This window comes from Lutra lutra, chromosome 13, assembly GCF_902655055.1.
Source record: "Lutra lutra chromosome 13, mLutLut1.2, whole genome shotgun sequence".
Classification (NCBI taxonomy): Eukaryota; Metazoa; Chordata; class Mammalia; order Carnivora; family Mustelidae; genus Lutra; species Lutra lutra.
In genome coordinates, this window is record NC_062290.1 from 49,867,166 (window position 1) to 49,887,705 (window position 20,540).

Genomic DNA, 20,540 nt, shown 5'->3' on the forward strand with positions numbered 1-20,540 from the left:
TTCATCTGCAAATAGAGATGATAATGCTCACTGGGGATGTGTTGCTAAGATTAGGCAATATATGATTGTGAAGAGCAATATATATGCTAAATAACAATGATAATGCTGTCTATCAGAGCGAATATTTGGATAAGAGAGCCTAGGCAGTTTTGTGAATAGCATCTCCTGCAGAGAGAGGCTTTAGCAAATGATTACCTGGTCTGTGGGACTCGTGTTTTATAATAAAATAAGGCTATCCTTCTCAAACTCTCCCCTCACCTACCTTCTCACCCTCACCCCTGTGAAAAATTTTGGAAATTAAATACCAAATTGTTCTTTCAAGGAGGGGAAATAAATAGAATATCCTGTCAATGTCATTTCTGCTAGGTCCTCTTTATAATTTTCTTTCAGAAATCCTACATTTAGACATTGGGTGCCATTGTAAAATGCAGTGGAAAAGCCCAAGCCTGAACAGCCAGTCTGTGTTTGAAGGTTATCAGTTTATTGAACCTTTAATCTCAAAATCTCTTTTCTATTTCTGGAGAATGTAGTTTCTAAGCAACTTTTAAAATTCTATCTCTGTTTGTCACCTAAATCCACCTTACTTGCTCAGATCCTTAACAGGGTTAAATATGTTAGAGCTCGGAGGAAGAACCTCTCATCCCCAATTCTGTGGCAGAGACCAGCATTTTGTTAAGGGCCAAGAAACTGCTACCACCTCTCACTTGTGTGAAATGTTCCTAATGGCACGCTGCCATGTTCTGAAGTGAGTGTAATGACATAAGGTTATGGCAAGAAAAATACACCTCCCCCCAATAGCAGTGATCCCATAGATAGTAAGAAGAAAGAAAGATCTTCAGTTGGGTTTTTAAGAAAACCACACTTGATAGAAAGATGGGGGTCAGAGCAGAGGCATGACCGCTTCATTTCAAACTTGATTTTTTACTTCCTCCTTGAAGCTGACACTATGATAACAGTATCTCACACCTACTTAGTAGTTTAACCATTTCAAAATTAACTCCCATGAACTTTCTTTCTTTGAGCATTACCACACAGTCCTGTAAAGCAGTTAGGGTGATTTTCTTCCCATTTTACAGGTGAATAAACTGGGACCCCAGAGACAGTTGCATATTCACAGCCTTCCAGTTCTTTTGCAGTCAACAAACAAACCAAACAACAGAACTTTTTTCATTATGTGATACAACTATTTCAAAAAAATTTGTGTCTCTCATCCTAAAGAAAAGTGAAGTCTCTGAGAGACATTTTATTTTCGAAAGATTTATTTATTTGAGAAAGAGCAGGAGTTCAGGCAAGTAGGGGGAAGGAAAGGAAAAGAGGGAGAATGAGAATCTCCAGCAGCTCCCCACTGAGTGCAGAGCCCAACACAGGGTACAATCTCATGACCCTGAGGTCATGACCTGAGCTGAAATCAAGAGGTAGAAGCTCAGATCCGCCCAGGTGTCCCTCTGAGAGCCTTTTAAACTTCAACCTTAAATGGAATAAATTCTAGAATAAAATGTGGAGTTTATTCTGAGCAGATTAGACAGCATAATATTTCAAGAGTATCAGAAAAAGTCCTTCTATTCCTTAAATAATCCTACCATATGTTCACAGAGGAATTCTCTTTCCTTCTCTATTAGAGAAAAGGCTCAAACACAAAGACTTCTGATGAAGGTGACAACAATGGCTGAGATTTCTAAGGCCTGATTTGAGGGTTTTTTCCTGTAAGCATGTTAAAGAGGGAGAAGGGCTATATTGGCAGAGGTTTTGCCCTTTAAAGGAATGCCAAGAGTGAAGAATAGTGACTCAGGTGATGTAGAAAATGTTTCACTTAGATTACAGTTTAGCTCAGGGGTATCCTATGGGCACCTTGTCTGTATTGATTGGAGCCCATGCTGTGTCAATGGAATGCCCTTCCTTGGATATACCAATCACCGCATATGCTGGAACATTTGGCAACCCTTGGGGGCCCCTACACTGTTACACCGCCAGTGACAGCACAGGCAGCACAGATGGGCAAAACTTGAAATTAAAGAAAGCAAATATTTTCCTCTTATCTGGAGTCCTCTGCATCAGTTTACTTAGGCAAGGTTTTCAGGTGATGATTAAAAATGGCTGACCTCTTATTTCCGCAACTGATCTGTGTATTCCTTAAGGTTAAGCTTAGGGGGTATGGGTATTCAGAACTGTCTCTAATGTATCAGGCGGCTTCCGCTTTATACGAAGTCTTAATTGTGGGATGTGGTCTGTGACAGCCATCTGCTGAAGCAGTCACATTTATCTCTCATTCAGACAAAGTGAAATTAAAATATTGACAAGAATAATTTCACAAGGTGAGGAAGTTAATAGAATAATTGGAATTGGTATGCTTTTTGAATTTAAGCTGAACATCCAGTTTTGTCCGTGTTTGTGCAATGTTTTATGCTGTTGAGCATCAAGTCATTTTGAAATTGATACTGTATCTCTTATGAGGAAGAGCCTTTCGTCACCCCAAGAGAAGATGCAGGTAGCAAAATGTTTCCATTTTTGTATGTGTGTTGGAGGTTTTTGTTGGGGAGAACTTATGTAAATTCAGAAGGATGTTACTCATTTGCCCAAGAAATATTTATTGAGATCTGACCAAGATTTCCAACAAAGGAACTCTTCAGAAGCATAAGTATATAATTATACATATAAATAAATAAATAAATAAATAAATAAATAAATATATATTTTATATATATTAATATATAAATTAAGTATATACTTGGTTGAAGATGAGAGTTTTGGCTGGTAGTTAATTGGGCTGGGTGGATAATTAGTTTCCCACAACAAGTCTTATAATTCCATTAAATTCTTTATAAAATTGCTTAAGGAATAAGCAATTTTATAACTTCTTTAAGAGAGATTCAGTACAATTTTTCTTTTATATATGTGATAGATACCAAGTATTTGCTGGGACTACACAGATCAGTGAATGAAATTCTGAGTCCCCTGAAGAACAGAGTATGGTCTGAATTAACAGAAAAACAACTGTGTGAGAGGAGTAAGGAATAACCCATGACAATTCCAGAAAGATTCCAAGGGGGAGAGTGGGAAACCGTATAGTGGGGTCTGGGCAGTGGATCAATTATATGAAATAACTCTTCTTAGAATTCACTTATGACAGGGAATTTTTGTAAGTTTTTGTCAAGAAGGAAGGAAAATTTGGGAAACTGGAGAAAGTGGAGTTACGAACTTAACTTGAAGGGGCAAAAAAGTTAATAATCTGCATTGTGAAACTTTTGGAATTCTGGGTTCTGTAAGCATTTGCACACTCAACGACAGCGTGGGGTGAAGGCTGGGAAACGAGGAGACCGTTGTTGCAGGACATGAGTTGAGCAGAGTCAGACTGGTCTTTGCCATACTAAGGAATTTACATGTTACTGTGTAAGGAATTCAAGGTATCGTAAATTGTGATATAATTTTATTTTTTTAAAGTTTTATTAACTTATTTTTAAAATTCAAATGTAATTAACATACAGTGTGATTTTACTTTCTGATGTGCAATATGATTCAATGATTATATATCCAGTGGTCCTCATGATAACGGTACTCTAAATCCTCTTCACCTATTTCACTCATCTTCTCCCCAACTTCTGCCCCTAGCTCCCCTCTGGAAACCACCAGGTGTTCTCTATGTTTAAGAGTGTGTGTGTGTGTGTGTTTGTGTGTGTATTTTAGTGTTCATTTGTTTCTTAAATTCCACATATGAGTGAAATCATAGGGTATTTGCTGTTCTCTGACTGACTTATATCACTCAGCATTATATCCTCTAGATTCATCTATGTTTTGTAAATGGCAAGATTTAATTCTTTTTTATGGCTGGGTAATATTCCACTATATATACATATACCACCTCTTTTTTATCCATTCATCTGTGGGTGGACACTTGGGTTACTTTCATATCTTGGCTGTTGTAACTAATGCTACAATAAATATAGGGGTGCATATAACTTTTCTAATTTTCTTTGAGTAAATATCTAGTAGTTCAATTACTGGGTCATATGGTAATTCTACTTTTAATTTATTGAGGAACCTCCATACTGTTTTCCATAGTGGCTGCACCAGTTTCCATTCCCACCAACAATACATGAGGGTTCTTTTTTCTATAGGTCCTTGCCAACACTTGATGTTTCTTGTGTTTTTGATTTCAGCCATTCAGACAGGTGTGAGGTGCTATTTCATTATGATTTGAATTTTCATTTTCCTGATGATGAGTAATGTTAAGCATCTTTTCCTGTGTCTGTGGGCCAATGTATGTCTTCTTGGAGAAATGTCTGTTCATGTCTTTTGTCCATTTTTAAATTGGATTTTGTTGTTGTTGTTGTTAAGTTGTAGGAGTCCTCTCTCTCTCTCTCTTTTTTTTTTTTTTTTGCGTATTAAGTACATATATTTTTTTTGCATATAATAAGTTCTTAATTTTACATATTAACCCCTTACCAGATGTATCATTTGCAGGTATCTTCTCCTATTCAGTAGGTTCCCTTTCGTTTCATTCCTGATTTCCTTCACTTTGCAGAAGCTTTTTATTTTGATGTAGTCTCAATAGTTTAATTTTGTTTTTCTGTCCCATGCCAAAAGAGACCTACCTAGAAAAATGTGTCTATGGTTGATTTCAAGATTACTGCCTATGTTTTCCTCTAAGAACTCTGTGGTTTCAGGTCTCACATTTAGGTCTTTAATTCATTTTGAGTTTTCTTTTCTTCTTCTTCTTTTTTTTTTTTTTTAAGATTATTTATTTGAGAGAGTGAGAGGTCATTGGGAGAAGCAGACTCCCTGTTGAGCAGGGAGCCCAATGTGGGACATGATCCCGGGACTCTAGGATCATGACCTGAACCGAAGGTAGTTGCTTAACCAACTGAGCCACCTAGGCGCCTTGAGTTTATTTTTGTGCATGGTGCAAGAGGGTAGTCCAATTTCATTGTTTTCCATGTAGCTGTACAGTTTCACCAACATCATTTTCCCATTGTATATTCTTGCTTTCTTTGTCATAAAGTGATAGGCTATCTAATCACAGATTTATTTCTGTGACCTCTGTTCTATTCTATTGATCTATGTGTCTGTTTTTGTGTCAGTAGCATACTCTTTTGATCACTACAACTTTGTAATATATCTTGAAATCTGAGATTATGTTACTTTCAGTTTCTTTTTCAAAATCTCTTTAGTTTTTTGGGGTCTTTTGTGGTTCCATACAAATTTTAGGATTATTTTAAATAGTGTGACTGAAAATGCTATTGGTATTTTGATAGGGATTGCATTAAATCTGTTGATTGATTTGGGTACAATGGATGTTTGTTGGTTCTTCCAGTTCATGAGCATGGAATATCTTTCCATTTGTTTGTGTTGTCTTCAATTTATTTCATCAGTGTTTTATTGTTTTTGGAATATAAGTCTTTTACCTCCTTGGTTAAGCTTGTTACTAGGTATTTTATTATTTTGGGTACAACTGTAAATGGAATTATTTTTTTAATTGGGGTATCATGCTTTACATTCTGTTCTTGTGCCTTTCTTGACTGATTTTATAGATGCAATTGTTTCTACTGCTTTTGTGCTTTAACCTCCATACTGGTTATATAAGTGATTAATCTACCACTTCCATTATGTTATAGGTACCTGTGAAATTTTTTTCCTGTAATTTTCTTACTCCTGATTATGGCCTTTTCTATTCACTCAAAGAATTCCCATGAACATTTCTTATAAGGCTGATGTAGTGATGATGAATTCCTTTAAATTTTGTTTGTGAACTTCTATCTTTCCTCCTATTCTGAATAATAGCCTTGTTGGATAAAATATTCTTGATTATAGGTTTTTTTCTTTTTAGTACCTTGAATTTATCGTGACACTTTCTACTGGCTTGCGAAGTTTCTGCTGAAACATCAGCTGATATTTTTATGGGAGTTTCCCTTTTCTCCTGATGGTTTTAAAATTCTGCTTATCACTAATTTTTGCCATTGTAAAAAATATTATTTGTCTTGGTGTGGACCTCCTTGGGTTGATTTTGTTGGGGGCTCTGTGTGCTATCTGGATCTGAATTTCTGTTTGCTTCCTCAGATTAGGGAAGTTTTCAGCTGCTATTTCTTTAAATAAGTTTGCTGCCCTGTTTTCTCTCTCTTCTTCTAGGATCCTTATAATGTGAATGTTAGGCTTAATGGTGTCACTGAACTTCCTTAAGCTATTGTCATTTTTCTATTTTTTTTTTATTGTTCAGTGTGTTTGCTTTCCATTGCCCTGTCTCCCAGCCCATTGATCTGCTTTCTCTCATCTACTATTTATTTTCTCTAGTGTATTTTTTAATTTCAGTTATTGAGTTCTTCATTTCTGGTTCTGTTTTATATTTTTTGTCATCTTGCTGTAGGTCTTAATGAGCTCTCCAGTCTTTTCTTAAGTCCAGTGAGTAGCTTTATGACCAGTATTTTGAATTTTCTATCAGACAAATTGTTTATCTCCATTTCCTTTAGCTCCTGTGCTGTGGTGTCCTGTTCTTTAATTTGGGACATAATCTGCTGTCTTCTTTCTCATTTTGTTTTACTCTCTGTGTCTCTTTCTATGTCTTAGGAAAGTCAGCTATGTCTTTTCATCTTAAAAGTAGTGGTTTTATGAAGAAGAGGTCCTGTTGTGTCCTGCAGTGCAGTGTCACCTGTTCACTGGAATCTGGTGCTTCAGGGGTGTCTCCTGTGTGTGTTGCATGCACCCTACTATTGGGGTTGAGACATATTTATCTTCAGTCCAGTCATCTATAGTGGCTCTTTTTGTCTGTTTTAGGCAGGATTTGGTTCCTTTTTTGTTAAGGGGATGCCTTGGGGTTGAATTGACCAGATGCCTGCCCTCTGCTTATTTTCCAGAACTGTTCTTGCCCTGAACTGTCAGGGGCTCTCCCTGCATTTCCCCTGCAGGGCTTTCATGGGTGGGCAGGGTCTGCAGTCAGCCCAAATGTCTATCCCCAATCTCTTTATTGGGGTTGCATTGACCCCAGACTACCCAGCTCTATGTGCTTCCCACTATGAGGTTTTGTTGGTAGGAAGTACCAGTTGTTGGATCAGCTATCTGCCTTCATTGGGGGCTGCAGTTGAACTGGTGTGTTCAGTTATCTTCCCCTCTCTTGAGGGAAAGGGTCATTGTGGAGTGGTACTTGTCACACTAGGGGTTGTTTGCAGAATGAGATGCATCAGGTCCACTTAGAAGCAACCCCTGCTAAATGGAGTGGCTCAGATAGGGGGAGTCTTCAGGAGAACATGGGGACAGGCAGGACCCACAGTTTTAGGAAGGTATGCACTGGTTGCACTTGTTTGCTTGTAGAATGGGACCTGGAGCAGCTTTGGAGGGACTTCAGCCCAGTGGATATGTTGGGTGTAGGGTTGGAGCACATGGTATTAGCCAGCTAGGTGGTAAGTGCTTGGGCTGGTTCCCTCATGTTGGGGTGTGGGGGAGGGAAATGGTGCCCATCAATCTTTCTATTCTTGGAGAGGTCTCCTAAAGGTCTCTGGCCCTCTAGTTTACCTTCAGAGATTAGTAAACAAATCTCCTTCCCATATATCCCAGGCACTTTTCAAACTGCTGCTTCTGTGCTATAACTAAGAGCAGTTAAATGCTATCTGTTTAAGGTCAGGGACTCCGTTTCCTATTGCCCTTCAGTTTTTCCAGAGCCAAGCCCATGATTTTTCAAGTTCTTGGTCTTAAGCCCATTGATTGAACACCTTGTCAAGTTAGGCCCTTGTGATTCTCAAAGCCAAATGCTAGGGGGAGTTGTCTTTCCACTATAAGCCCCCCTTGTCTGAGTTGCCTGGTGTGGTCTCTGTTCCTGTCTTTTCTCCATGCTTGTGATGTCTCTTCCTTTCACCCGGTAGGTTAATTTCCCAGCATTTTTGATACTACTTCTCTACCATTAACTATGGACAGCCTGTTCTACCATTCTTCAGGTTGTTTTCTGGGTAGTTTAGTTACACTGATGCAGGTGTTATGTAGGTGCATCTGTGAGATGAGGTCCTCTTACTCCAGTTTCTGTGAGATGAGCTCAGGGTCCTCTTACTCCAATATCTTCCCTGGAACTCTGATGATGTACAATTTTAGAGCAAATTTTGAAAGCAGTTTATTTTTTCATTCCATAAATACTTATTGCTTAGTTTTCCCTAAATATTATTTTAGCACTGGGCGTACAGAGGCTAAGAAATAGTATGGCTCCTGCTCTTGTGAAGCTCAGAGTTTAATACGGAAAAAAAGATACTAGACAATAAACAACTGATGTATGTATAGAAAAAATTGAGTCAATGTTATGATGCCCTCTTGAAGTGGTATTCAAATCAAAACCTCAAGAGCTAGTACAGAAGTAATTTGATACTAAATTAGGGGAAGGATATTCTGTCAGCACAGTTAGCGTCTGTGAGTACCAGCTAGGAATCAGGAAAGAACTAGCTGTGTTTGAGGAATTTAGAAAGGCCACCACTGTTGCAGTAGAGTTAGTGAGAGGCTAAACTAACCCAAGAAAGTTTAATTAACAGACAGTCAATGCATAAGTCACATGTAACATATTTATATTTTTATATTTATATTTTCTGTATTGTGAGAAGTTTAGGTAATTATCTAGATCAGGATGGGGGCAAAATATAGCCTGCAGGTCACATCTGGCCTGTTATTGTAAATAAAGCTTTGTTAGAAGACAGCCATGCTCATTCATTTATTGTTTTCTATGTTTTTCTATGTTTTACGCTACAACAGCAGAGTTGAATAGTTATGAAAGAAATTCAATTGCTCTGAAGCCTAAAATGGCTCTTCACAGAAAAAGTCAAGCTCTGATCTTGATCCTTGTAGTTTAATATAAAGTACACCAGCATACATCGACACATACACATATACATGTATACACATACACAGAAACACAAAATGTTGCTTCAGCAGTCTCCATGAATATAGACATGAATATCAAAATCATGATTTGTGGTGAGTGGATTCTTCATTAGCGCTACAATTCTCTTTGTTAAAATAGTTTCCTATGCTACGAGCATCAAGTAAAGATCATGATTCTTCTAAGATGATGGTCAAGGAAGACAGAAAAGTCTAGATGATAGGAGAATAATTCAGGGTTTGTAGTTTTATTAAATATGCCTTAGGATCTGTGTGATTCTAAAAGAATTATTACAATGAAATCTTCATATTTAACTTCAGCCAAAAAAATTTAATGTGTAGAGCTTTTGTGGTAGAAAAGTATATGATGCATTAGTATATGTAATTGCCAAAGTATTAGATTTGGAAATGTAGAATTACATGTGTCAGAGCATACTTCATCATTAATAGTGCAGTATAGCTCAAGGTGCAGCAAAATTTCAAATACTACATATTTTAAATGCTTTCATAAAATATTGACCTTTGATTTTTAAGTGAAAATGCATAAAGCCAGTCCGTGTATTTGAGAAATAATATAAAATATATCTGTTTTCAAATGCAGCATTACACTTTGCATTCCCCAAATAAAAAGGAATGGAAAGACATGAACATCTCAAATATTACAATCCTTAACAATTAATTTAGAATAAAATACATAAATTCTATTTAATACATATACAGTTTAATGTACAATAATAAACATTTGTGTACTTCTTTCCCAGCTTAAGATATCCCTTGTGAGATTTGTAATCATATTCCCTCCAATCTTATTCTTCCTCTTCCCTAGTATAACCAATAAGTTCCTTAATTTTATAATGATTTAGTGTTTTTCTTTGTAATTTAACCATATATGCATGTATCTGTAAATCTTGACTATTTAGTTTCTCTGTATCTATTGTGATGGTTGCTTATTTGAACTACCTGTTGGAGTTCAGTTTTGTTTAGGTGCTATGAGAAGAATCTCAGCAATAAACCAGATGCTTTCTTTTTCATCTGTTCACATGTATCTAGATGTCAGGTCTTCTGGGTGATGTTGACAGCTAGGATGTAAGCTTGGAGGGAATTCCTTGATGACATCTCCAGAACCAAATGCTACTGAAAAGAAAAGGATGTTTCTGAAAACAGATGTTCTAGAGAGAAAGAATAATACATCAAACATGTTTTAAGCATGTCTGAGTCTACATTTGTAATGAGAAGTCAATAGGCATGGTCTTTTTTTGTTTGTTTGTGGAAATGAAAGTGAGTGTTTGACCTATGAGGGACCTGTGTTGCATGACACTAGATATTGCCTAACATGGAGTATAATCATGGAGACTCAGTAGGCACAGTACCAAGTTAGAACACACTGATTGCTTACGAACAATTTCCATACCAGCCAGACTGCTGAAGTTGAGTGGAAACCCATTGTTTGTAAACTATGGTTCCTATCACTATTAGCTGAGGGGATTGGTGCAAATACACTGTGCCTCTCAACCCTCTTCTGTGACCAGTAAAAAGTACATGGTCAGTACTTCATGCAGGGGAGAATATACATGCCCCTAAACATTCTTTTTTTTCCCCTAACAGATCAAGTGAATAAAAGAAAAGCACAGTATAATATAAAGCAAGTAGTACTGGTCATATATAATAATATCACCCACATTTTAGAGCTAATCCTTCTAAATTAAATAGAACTGAACTAAACTTCAGTGTTTTGTTCAACGTCCTCACAATGAAAAGCTTGGATGAAAACCTTGTGTGGGAAAATTTTTTTTTTTTTAAAGATTTTATTTATTTATTTGACAGAGAGAAATCACAAGTAGGCAGAGAGGCAGGCAGAGAGAGAGGAGGAAGCAGGCTCCCCGCTGAGGAGAAAGCCCGATGTGGGGCTTGAACCCAGGACCTGGGATCATGACCTGAGCCGAAGGCAGTGGCTTAACCCACTGAGCCACCCAGGCGCCCCTTGTGTGGGAAAATTTACATGGACCATCAAATTCTACAGCAGTTGGAGAGTTAACATTTCTTGCTCTGGTGCCTCCACTATATCATTTGTTTCTGGATCTAAAAATTCAAATCTGCCATATTAAATGCATACAGGCAATCTTTAAGCAAGAGTATCACTGCATGACTTCATTGCTTTCCAGGAGTAGCTTATTCTTGTTGAGAGAGTTCTGAGTTCATAGCATGGGCAAATGATGTGTGCCAGATTTTCAGGCACAAAGAATAGAAGAAGAATTGATGAGCATCCTTGTTTTGTCTTGCTAAGTGGTAGGTTCAAGATACTCTAGACTGTTTTAGATTTGAGTAAGATTTGAGTAAAATATAATGAGCAATGTTGCAAAAATGAGCCTGGTTTAGCAACACCTGGTGACAGTTTTTGCTCACCTAGTCAGCCAGGTCTAGGCACTAGAATGTTGACTACAAGTGTACTTTTGCTTTTCATACACCTATAACCCCCTCAGAGGACTCTCGCCATTCTTGAAAGTTTTTAACAATACATTCGTCAAACACTTACAGTACACAAATCTATAAATATCACTGTGGATTATAACTCCCAAGACATTATAGTAAAATATAACTAAAAATCCTTGCATAAATGTTAGATTCATAATTGTGTCTAGAAGAAAGGACAACTTTCTAGGAATCTTGAACCTTCAGAACTATCTGTTCACATACAATAATTTGAAATGGGTTCACAAAATACAGGTTTAAATATTTCAACATCAACCAAATGGGACGAAGAACTTCCAAAGGTATTTGCCTATTTGGTGGGAAATCCTTTCCTCAACTTTAAATTTTTCATGCAAATAAACCAGAGATCCATGAGTCACATTTCCCCTTAGCAATTATTGCAATGACTTAATGTTTGAGGGTCTTGAAAATGGACCTAAGATACTCCTTTTTCTAAACCACTGTCTCTCGGATGTATCTTCAAACATGTGTCCATGCATATTAAATGAATTAAAATTCACATGTAAATATCCTAACAGTACAATATCAGTATTTTACCAGTGTGTCCTAGAAATTGGTAAAACTCTTATCTAGAAGTAACAAACAGAAATGTGTCTGGCTAGTGTCAGTGCAATATTCTTAATTCTCTGCTTCTAGTATTCTAGTTTTGGGGTTTGTGTTTTGATCCCCTTCTGTGTTTCAAAATTATCTATGTTTTTTTGGTAATCCATGTTGAAACAATTAATTTTCTTGAATCAGAGCCAGAACTTGCAAATATTCCCCTTGTAGTATTTCGAATTTAAGAGATTTTTTTTCTACTCTAAATTTGGAGTTTTAGTTATTTGCATTCAGACTTCTTAAAGCCTAGATCCATGCAGTGCTTGAAATTGTACTTCAGCCTCAACTTCTGACTTCAACTGTGAATGTTAAAAGTTCTTTCTCCCCTATTTAACAAACACATGAAAACAAAACATATAAACATGAAAAGTCACGACTCAATCCTGAGAAACTTCCTCCAGCATCTTGGTGCTGGTTGCTATGGCCCAGAACTGGGTTGTGTAATTAAACTACCTCATGCCAACTTCTGGGAAGAATATCCTGGTCTTGAACAAAAAATATATAGTAGATTTTAGATTAGCTAACAGGATCGATTCTCTCAAACCATTTTTGTATTTGAAAGTATGTAAAAATGACTAGAATTTGTAGAGTAACAAACTCAGTCCCATTATCTTTCTTTAACCATCCTGTCAGTATCCATGGATATTTCTAAAACTGTGATTAAGAATAATTTTGTCCCATATTATTCTTTCTTGCGTTGGTGGTATAGTGGTGAGCATAGCTGCCTTCCATATTATTCTTTCTTCTTCATCATATGTTATTACGTTTTTTTATCTGTGTTGCGGAAAACTTCTCCCTACAAATTTCTCTCATTTCCTTCCAGCCCCTTCTTCATGACATCACACCATGTACAGAACTCTTTTTTTCCATAATACTAAATCACAGCTTCTGGGTTTTCAGTGTTAGGTTAAAAAGTGTGTTATTGTTTTTTGTCTTGTTTTTTAAAATAATTCTTCCTGAGGCTTTTGTGGTATTTTCATTCTGTAAATACTGTCTTTTCCACTATATTTCCACTATTGAGAGTCTCATTGTAAAAGGTAAGATAGCAAATACCATCCATATGAGCAATTTAGCATTTTCTAAATAAATTGCCTCAATTTATTCCTATCATTTTTTCAAGTGCTTCAGGCATCAATGAAAATAGGCTCATTAATTGCTAAGTAAGTAATTTTTCCACAAATACAGTCTTGTTCCAAACACTCATTTGTGCATTTACTGTGCGTGACCGGAGTCACCAAACACAAGCCTAGTTATTAAGTGAAATACACATTTCCTTGGAAAGTGGGCACCAGGGTCAAATTAAAATCCCACACAAATCATAGCATCCTTATGATCATTGCTGGAAAATCAAAATGTTGACTTATTTACTTGCATGGAAAAGCTGAGAGTCATCCACATTGTTGGAGAGGGTAGTGTGGATGTAAAAGCTTTTTCTCTATTTCTTTTTTTTTTTAAAGATTTTTTATTTATTTATCAGAGAGAGAGGGAGAGAGAGCAAGCACAGGCAGACAGAATGGCAGGCAGAGGCAGAGGGAGAAGCAGGCTCCCCGCCGAGCAAGGAGCCCGATGTGGGACTCGATCCCAGGACGCTGGGATCATGACCTGAGCCGAAGGCAGCTGCTTAACCAACTGAGCCACCCAGGCGTCCCTTTTTTCTCTATTTCTTGACCCATGTTGAATGTTTTCTCCTCCAAATCTTTCTCTGTCCTCAAAATGAAAGATGATCTCTCTGATTCATCATAGCATTTTATCTATGATCTTCTGCCATATATTATGTTTTTGTCTTAGATTTATTTAATACATCATCTTGTCTACCCATTGGAATGTGACTTTTTTTTTTTTTTTTGGCTGTGTGGACCTTTGAACCATCCTTGGATTAGTACCTTGGATGGAGTAGATGCTCACTACTTGCTGAAAGCATGAATAATGTAATAGTTGTATAAAAATATTCATTATAGAGAAAAGGGCAAGAATAACAGGGGAAGGAGGAAGTTCTTTGTGTGTGTTTCTTCCTGATTCTGCTCCTATGCAAAGCATAAGTCTCTCCTTTGTTTATTTGGATCTTCATTCATTGGGCAGGAATGATGCATCAGACACAGAAGGACGTGTTCTGCCAGTTTTTGAGCTGCTTAGAATTCATGTGCACAGAATTCTGAAACAGACCCGAATATGTTGGCTTGTCATAGGCAAAACACAATTTCCAAGTTTTTAGGAAAATAAAGGAGTTTGGAAAACTATGAGAGATTTATAAGACTCAGCAGTCTCATGGTTCTTGAATGTTGTTAATTTGATTGCTATTCTTAACACTATACTTCTCATCGGCATTTATAGAGAGTTCTGTATTTGCCTTGTGTTTCAAAATAATGTGTGTAATACAGTGGTTGTATTTTAGGGTTTGTTTATTGATCCCCCTCTGTGTTTCAAACTTATCCATGTTTCAAACTTACTCATATCAATTGATACTCTTGGGGTTTTGTGACATAAACAAATGAATGCAATTCAATTAAAACTTGTTGATTGCTTCCTATATGGAAGATTTTTTTAAAAATAAAATTTATTTATTTGACAGAGACCGAGTGAAAGAGGGAACACAATTAGGGGGGTACGAGAGGGAGAAGCAGGCTTCCTGCTGAGTGGAGAGCTCCATGCAGGGCTTGATCCCAGCACCCTGAGATCACGACCTGAACCACCCAGATGCTCCTATGGAAGACTTTTTTAAAAGTCTGCATGCTAGATGGGGCAGGGAGATGAACAAGAAAGTTATAATCTAGTGGAGAAAATAGGTATACTTATACCTAGCATTATGAGGGAAACAAACTATCTTAAGTGGTATCTGTCTACCTGAAGACAAGGAAATAGACTAGGGAACTTGAGGTCTGTTTAGATCCTACATGGCTCTGGTTTTATAAATCATGAGTCCAGGAAGACAAAAATTTTGAATTCCAATATTGTTTTTAAATCACAGAGAATATGGTGGCAAAAGGCAATATTATGGTTGCTTGATGGCTTCAGCCAGTATCATGATGCTTTTAGGTAGCATTTTTAGATGTTTCTGGAATGACTTCTATTTTCCTGGTTCTTTGAAAAGCTTGAATATTTTAATCCATAATAACCCTTTTAGATATTACTCTCACTATTTCAGATGAGGAAACTGAGGCTTGGAAAGGCAAAGAAATGTGTTGACCATCCCAAAGATAGGAAAGCAGCAGGGATAGGGGTGAAACAGCATTGGACCCTCAAATCTACACTCTAAGCACTAACGTTTCTTTATCATAGAGGTTGTTTCTATAAATTCATACATTGTGAATCCTAAATTTATCTTTTTAGCTATGCTCATTTAAAAATAGCATAAAATTTTAACTCCATTAAAAAGACAACATGAAGTGAGAAATTGAAACAACTGGAAATTGCATGAAATTTTGGTGAGGAGTGTGAATTGGTGCAAGAATTTTGAAAAAACTGTTGGCATTATCTACTACAGTTGGAAAAACAACTATCTTGTGGGCCCATAGTTTTATTTTCTTGTATATAAACCTTAAATGGTATGCTTTTATGCTTACATACCACAGACATGTACAATAACATTTATATCAGCATTATTTGTAATATCCTCAAATTGGAAACCATTCAGATTTTCAGTCAACATTAGAATGGATAAGAAGATTTTGGTATATTCATAGTAGTAAAATAACAGATGGCAATAAAAATGAATTAAAAACCTGCAACACTATGTTAATTATCCCAAAATATTAAACCAAAAGAGATAAAGTAAATAAATACATATGAGTCCACTTATATACAAATTTTACATATAACCCAAAATAATCTGAGTAGTAAAAATAAGTTTCCTTGGAAGTGGCTCTGAAGTATTAGTGGTATACTCTTTCTTGACCTATGCATTAGTTACCCAGATAGATTCCTTTTCGGATTATTCATTGAGCTGTTATTTATTAGTTACACACTTTTTGAGAAATATTTTTGCTTCAATAAAATGTTAAACATAATAACCATCATTTGTTGGGAAGGAGATGTTCTTTTTTTTTTTTAAGATTTTATTTATTTATTTGACAGATAGAGATCACAAGTAGGCAGAGGCAGGCAGAGAGAGAGAGAAGGAAGTAGGCTCCCTGCTGAGCAGAGAGCCCGATGTGGGGCTCGATACCAGGACCCTGGGATCATGACCCGAGCTGAAGGCAGAGGCTTTAACCCACTAAGCCACCCAGGCGCCGTGGAGATGTTTTTATAAAGAAGTGATTAATAACAAGTGAAACACAAAATATCTACATAGCTCTTATAATTGGCTTAGTGATGTTTTCTAAGATGGGTTATTTTACTTTTTTTTTAATTTTATTTTTAATAAACATATAATATATTTTTATCCCAGGGGTACAGGTCTGTGAATCACCAGGTTTACACACTTCACAGCACTCACCATAGCACATACCCCCCCCCAATGTCCATAACCCCACCCCCCTTCTCCCAATTCCCCTCCCCCCATCAACCCTCTGTTTTGTGAGATTAAGAGTCGCTTATGGTTTGTCTCCCTCCCAATCCCATCTTGTTTCATTTACTCTTCTCCTACCCCCAACCCCCCATGTTGCATCTCCTCTCCCTCATATCAGGGAGATCATATGATAGTTGTCTTTCTCCGATTGACTTATTTCGCTAAGCATGATACCCTCTAGTTCCATCCACGTCGTCGCAAATGGCAAGATTTCATTTCTTTTGATGGCTGCGTAGTATTCCATTGTGTATATATACCACATCTTCTTTATCCATTCGTCTGTTGATGGACATCTAGGTTCTTTCAATAGTTTGGCTATTGTAGACATTGCTGCTATAAACATTCGGGTGCACGTACCCCTTCGGATCACTACGTTTGTATCTTTAGGGTAAATACCCAGCAGTGTGATTGCTGGGTCATAGGGTAGTTCTATTTTCACCATTTTGAGGAACCTCCATGCTGTTTTCCAGAGTGGTTGCACCAGCTTGCATTCCCACCAACAGGATAGGAGGGTTCCCCTTTCTCCGCATCCTCGCCAGCATCTGTCATTTCCTGACTTGTTAATTTTAGCCATTCTGACTGGTGTGAGGTGATATCTCATTGTGGTTTTGATTTGTACTTCCCTGATGCCGAGTGATGTGGAGCACATTTTCATGTGTCTGTTGGCCATCTGGATGTCTTCTAGCAGAAATGTCTGTTCATGTCCTCTGCCCATTTCTTGTTTGGATTATTTGTTCTTTGGGTGTTGAGTTTGCTAAGTTCTTTATAGATTTTGGACACTAGCCCTTTATCTGATATGTCGTTTGCAAATATCTTCTCCCATTCTGTCAGTTGTCTTTTGGTTTTGTTCACTGTGTCCTTTGCTGTGCAAAAGCTTTTGATCTTGATAAAATCCCAATAGTTCATTTTTGCCCTTGCTTCCCTTGCCTTTGGCGATGTTCCTAGGAAGATGTTGCTGCGGCTGAGGTCGAAGAGGTTGCTGCCTGTGTTCTCCTCAAGGATTTTGATGGATTCCTTTCTCACATTGAGGTGCTTCATCCATTTTGAGTCTATTTTCATGTGTGATGTAAGGAAATGATCCAATTTCATTTTTCTGCATGTGGCTGTCCAATTTTCCCAACACCATTTATTGAAGAGGCTGTCTTTTTTCCATTGGACATTCTTTCCTGCTTTGTCGAAGATGAGTTGACCATAGAGTTGAGGGTCTATTTCTGGGCTCTCTATTCTGTTCCATTGATCTATGTGTCTGTTTTTGTGCCAGTACCATGCTGTCTTGATGATGATAGCTTTGTAATAGAGCAAAGTCCGGAATTCTGATGCCACCAACTTTGGCTTTCTTTTTCAATATTCCTTTGGCTATTTGAGGTCTTTTCTGGTTCCATATAAATTTTAGGATTATTTGTTCCATTTCTTTGAAAAAAAAAAAAAAGGATGGTACTTTGATAGGAATTGCATTAAATGTGTAGATTGCTTTAGGTAGCATAGACATTTTCACACTATTTATTCTTCCAATCCAGGAGCATGGAACATTTTTCCATTTCTTTGCGTCTTCCTCAATTTCTTTCATGAGTACTTTATAGTTTTCTGTGTATAGATTTTTAGCATCTTTGGTTAGGTTTATTCCTAGGTATCTTCTAGTTTTGGGTGCAAATGTAAATGGGATGGACTCCTTAATTTCTCTTTCTTCTGTCTTGTTGTTGGTGTAGAGAAATGCAACTGATTTCTGTGCATTGATTTTATATCCTGACACTTTACTGAATTCCTGTACAAGTTCTAGCAGTTTTGGAGTGGAGTCTTTTGGGTTTTCCACATATAGTATCATATCATCTGCAAAGAGTGATAGTTTGACTTCTTCTTTGCCGATTTGGATGCCTTTAATTTCCTTTTGTTATCTGATTGCTGAGGCTAGGACTTCTAGTACTATGTTGAATAGCAGTGGTGATAACGGACATCCCTGCCGTGTTCCTGACCTTAGCGGAAAAGCTTTCAGTTTTTCTCCATTGAGAATGATATTTGCGGTGGGTTTTTCATAGATGGCTTTGATAATATTGAGGTATGTGCCCTCTATCCCTACACTTTGAAGAGTTTTGATCAGGAAGGGATGCTGTACTTTGTCAAATGCTTTTTTAGCATCTATGGAGAGTATCATATGGTTCTTGTTCTTTCTTTTATTAATGTGTTGTATCACATTGATTGATTTGCGGATGTTGAACCAACCTTGCAGCCCTGGAATAAATCCCACTTGGTCGTGGTGAATAATCCTTTTAATGTACTGTTGAATCCTATTGGCTAGTATTTTGGCAAGAATTTTTGCATCTGCGTTCATCAAGGATATTGGTCTGTAGTTCTCTTTTTTGATGGGATCCTTGTCTGGTTTTGGGATCAAGGTGATGCTGGCCTCATAAAATGAGCGTGGAAGTTTTCCTTCCATTTCTATTTTTTGGAACAGTTTCAGGAGAATAGGAATTAGTTCTTCTTTAAATGTTTGGTAGAATTCACCCAGGAAGCCGTCTGACCCTGGGCTTTTGTTTGTTTGGAGATTTTTGATGACTGTTTCAATCTCCTTACTGCTTATGGGTCTGTTCAGGCTTTGTATTTCTTCCTGGTTCAGTTGTGGTAGTTTATCTGTCTCTAGGAATGCAACCATTTCTTCCAGATTGTCAAATTTGTTGGCGTAGAGTTGCTCATAGTATGTTCTTATAATTGTCTGTATTTCTTTGGTGTTCGTTGTGATCTCTCCTCTTTCATTCATGATTTTATTTATTTGGGTCCTTTCTCTTTTCTTTTTGATAAGTCTGGCCAGGGGTTTATCAATCTTATTAATTCTTTCAAAGAACCAGCTCCTAGTTTCGTTGATTTGTTCTATTGTTTTTTTGGTTTCTATTTCATTGATTTCTGCTCTGATCTTTATGATTTCTCTTCTCCTGCTGGGTTTAGGCTTGCTTTCTTGTTCTTTCTCCAGCTCTTTTTGGTGTAGGGTTAGGTTGTGTACCTGAGACCTTTCTTGTTTCTTGAGAAAGGCTTGTACCGCTATATATTTTCCCCTCAGGACTGCCTTTGCTGTGTCCCACAGATTCTGAACCGTTGTGTTTTCATTATCATTTGTTTCCATGAATTTTTTCAATTCTTCTTTAATTTCCTGGTTGACCCATTCATTCTTTAGAAGGATGCCGTTTAGCCTCCATGTATTTGGGTTCTTTCCAAATTTCCTCTTGTGATTGAGTTCTAGCTTCAGAGCATTGTGGTCTGAAAATAGGCAGGGAATGATTCCAATCTTTTGGTAACGGTTGAGACCTGATTCAGGACTGAGAATGTGATCTATTCTGGAGAATGTTCCATGTGCACTAGAGAAGAATGTGTATTCTGTTGCTTTGGGATGAAATGTTCTGAATATATCTGTGATGTCCATCTGGTCCAGTGTGTCATAAGGCCTTGATTTCCTTGTTGATCTTTTGCTTGGATGATCTGTCCATTTCAGTGAGGGGAGTGTTAAAGTCCCCTACTATTATTGTATTATTGTCGACGTGTTTCTTTGAAATTGTTATTAATTGGTTTATATAGTTGGCTGCTCCCACGTTAGGGGCATGGATATTTAAAATTGTTAGGTCTTCTTGTTGGACAGTTCCTTTGAGTATGATATAGTGTCCTTCCTCATCTCTTATTATAGTTTGGCTTAAAATCTAATTGATCTGGGGGTACCTGGGTGGCTCAGTGGGTTAAGCCACTGCCTTCGGCTCAGGTCATGATCCCAGGTCCTGGGTTCGAGCCCCGCATCGGGCTTTCTGCTCAGTAGGGAGCCTGCTTCCTCCTCTCTCTCTGCCTGCCTCTCTGCTTACTTGTGATTTCTCTCTGTCAAATAAATAAATAAAATCTTTAAAAAAAAATCTAATTGATCTGATATAAGGATTGCCACTCCTACTTTCTTCTGATGTCCATTAGCATGGTAAATTCTTTTCCAACCCCTCACTTTAAATCTGGAGGTGTCTTCGGGTTTATGATGAGTTTCTTGTAGGCAACATATAGATGGGTTTTGTTTTTTTATCCATTCTGATACCCTGTGTCTTTTGATTGGGGCATTTAGCCCATTAACATTCAGGGTAAGTATTGAGGG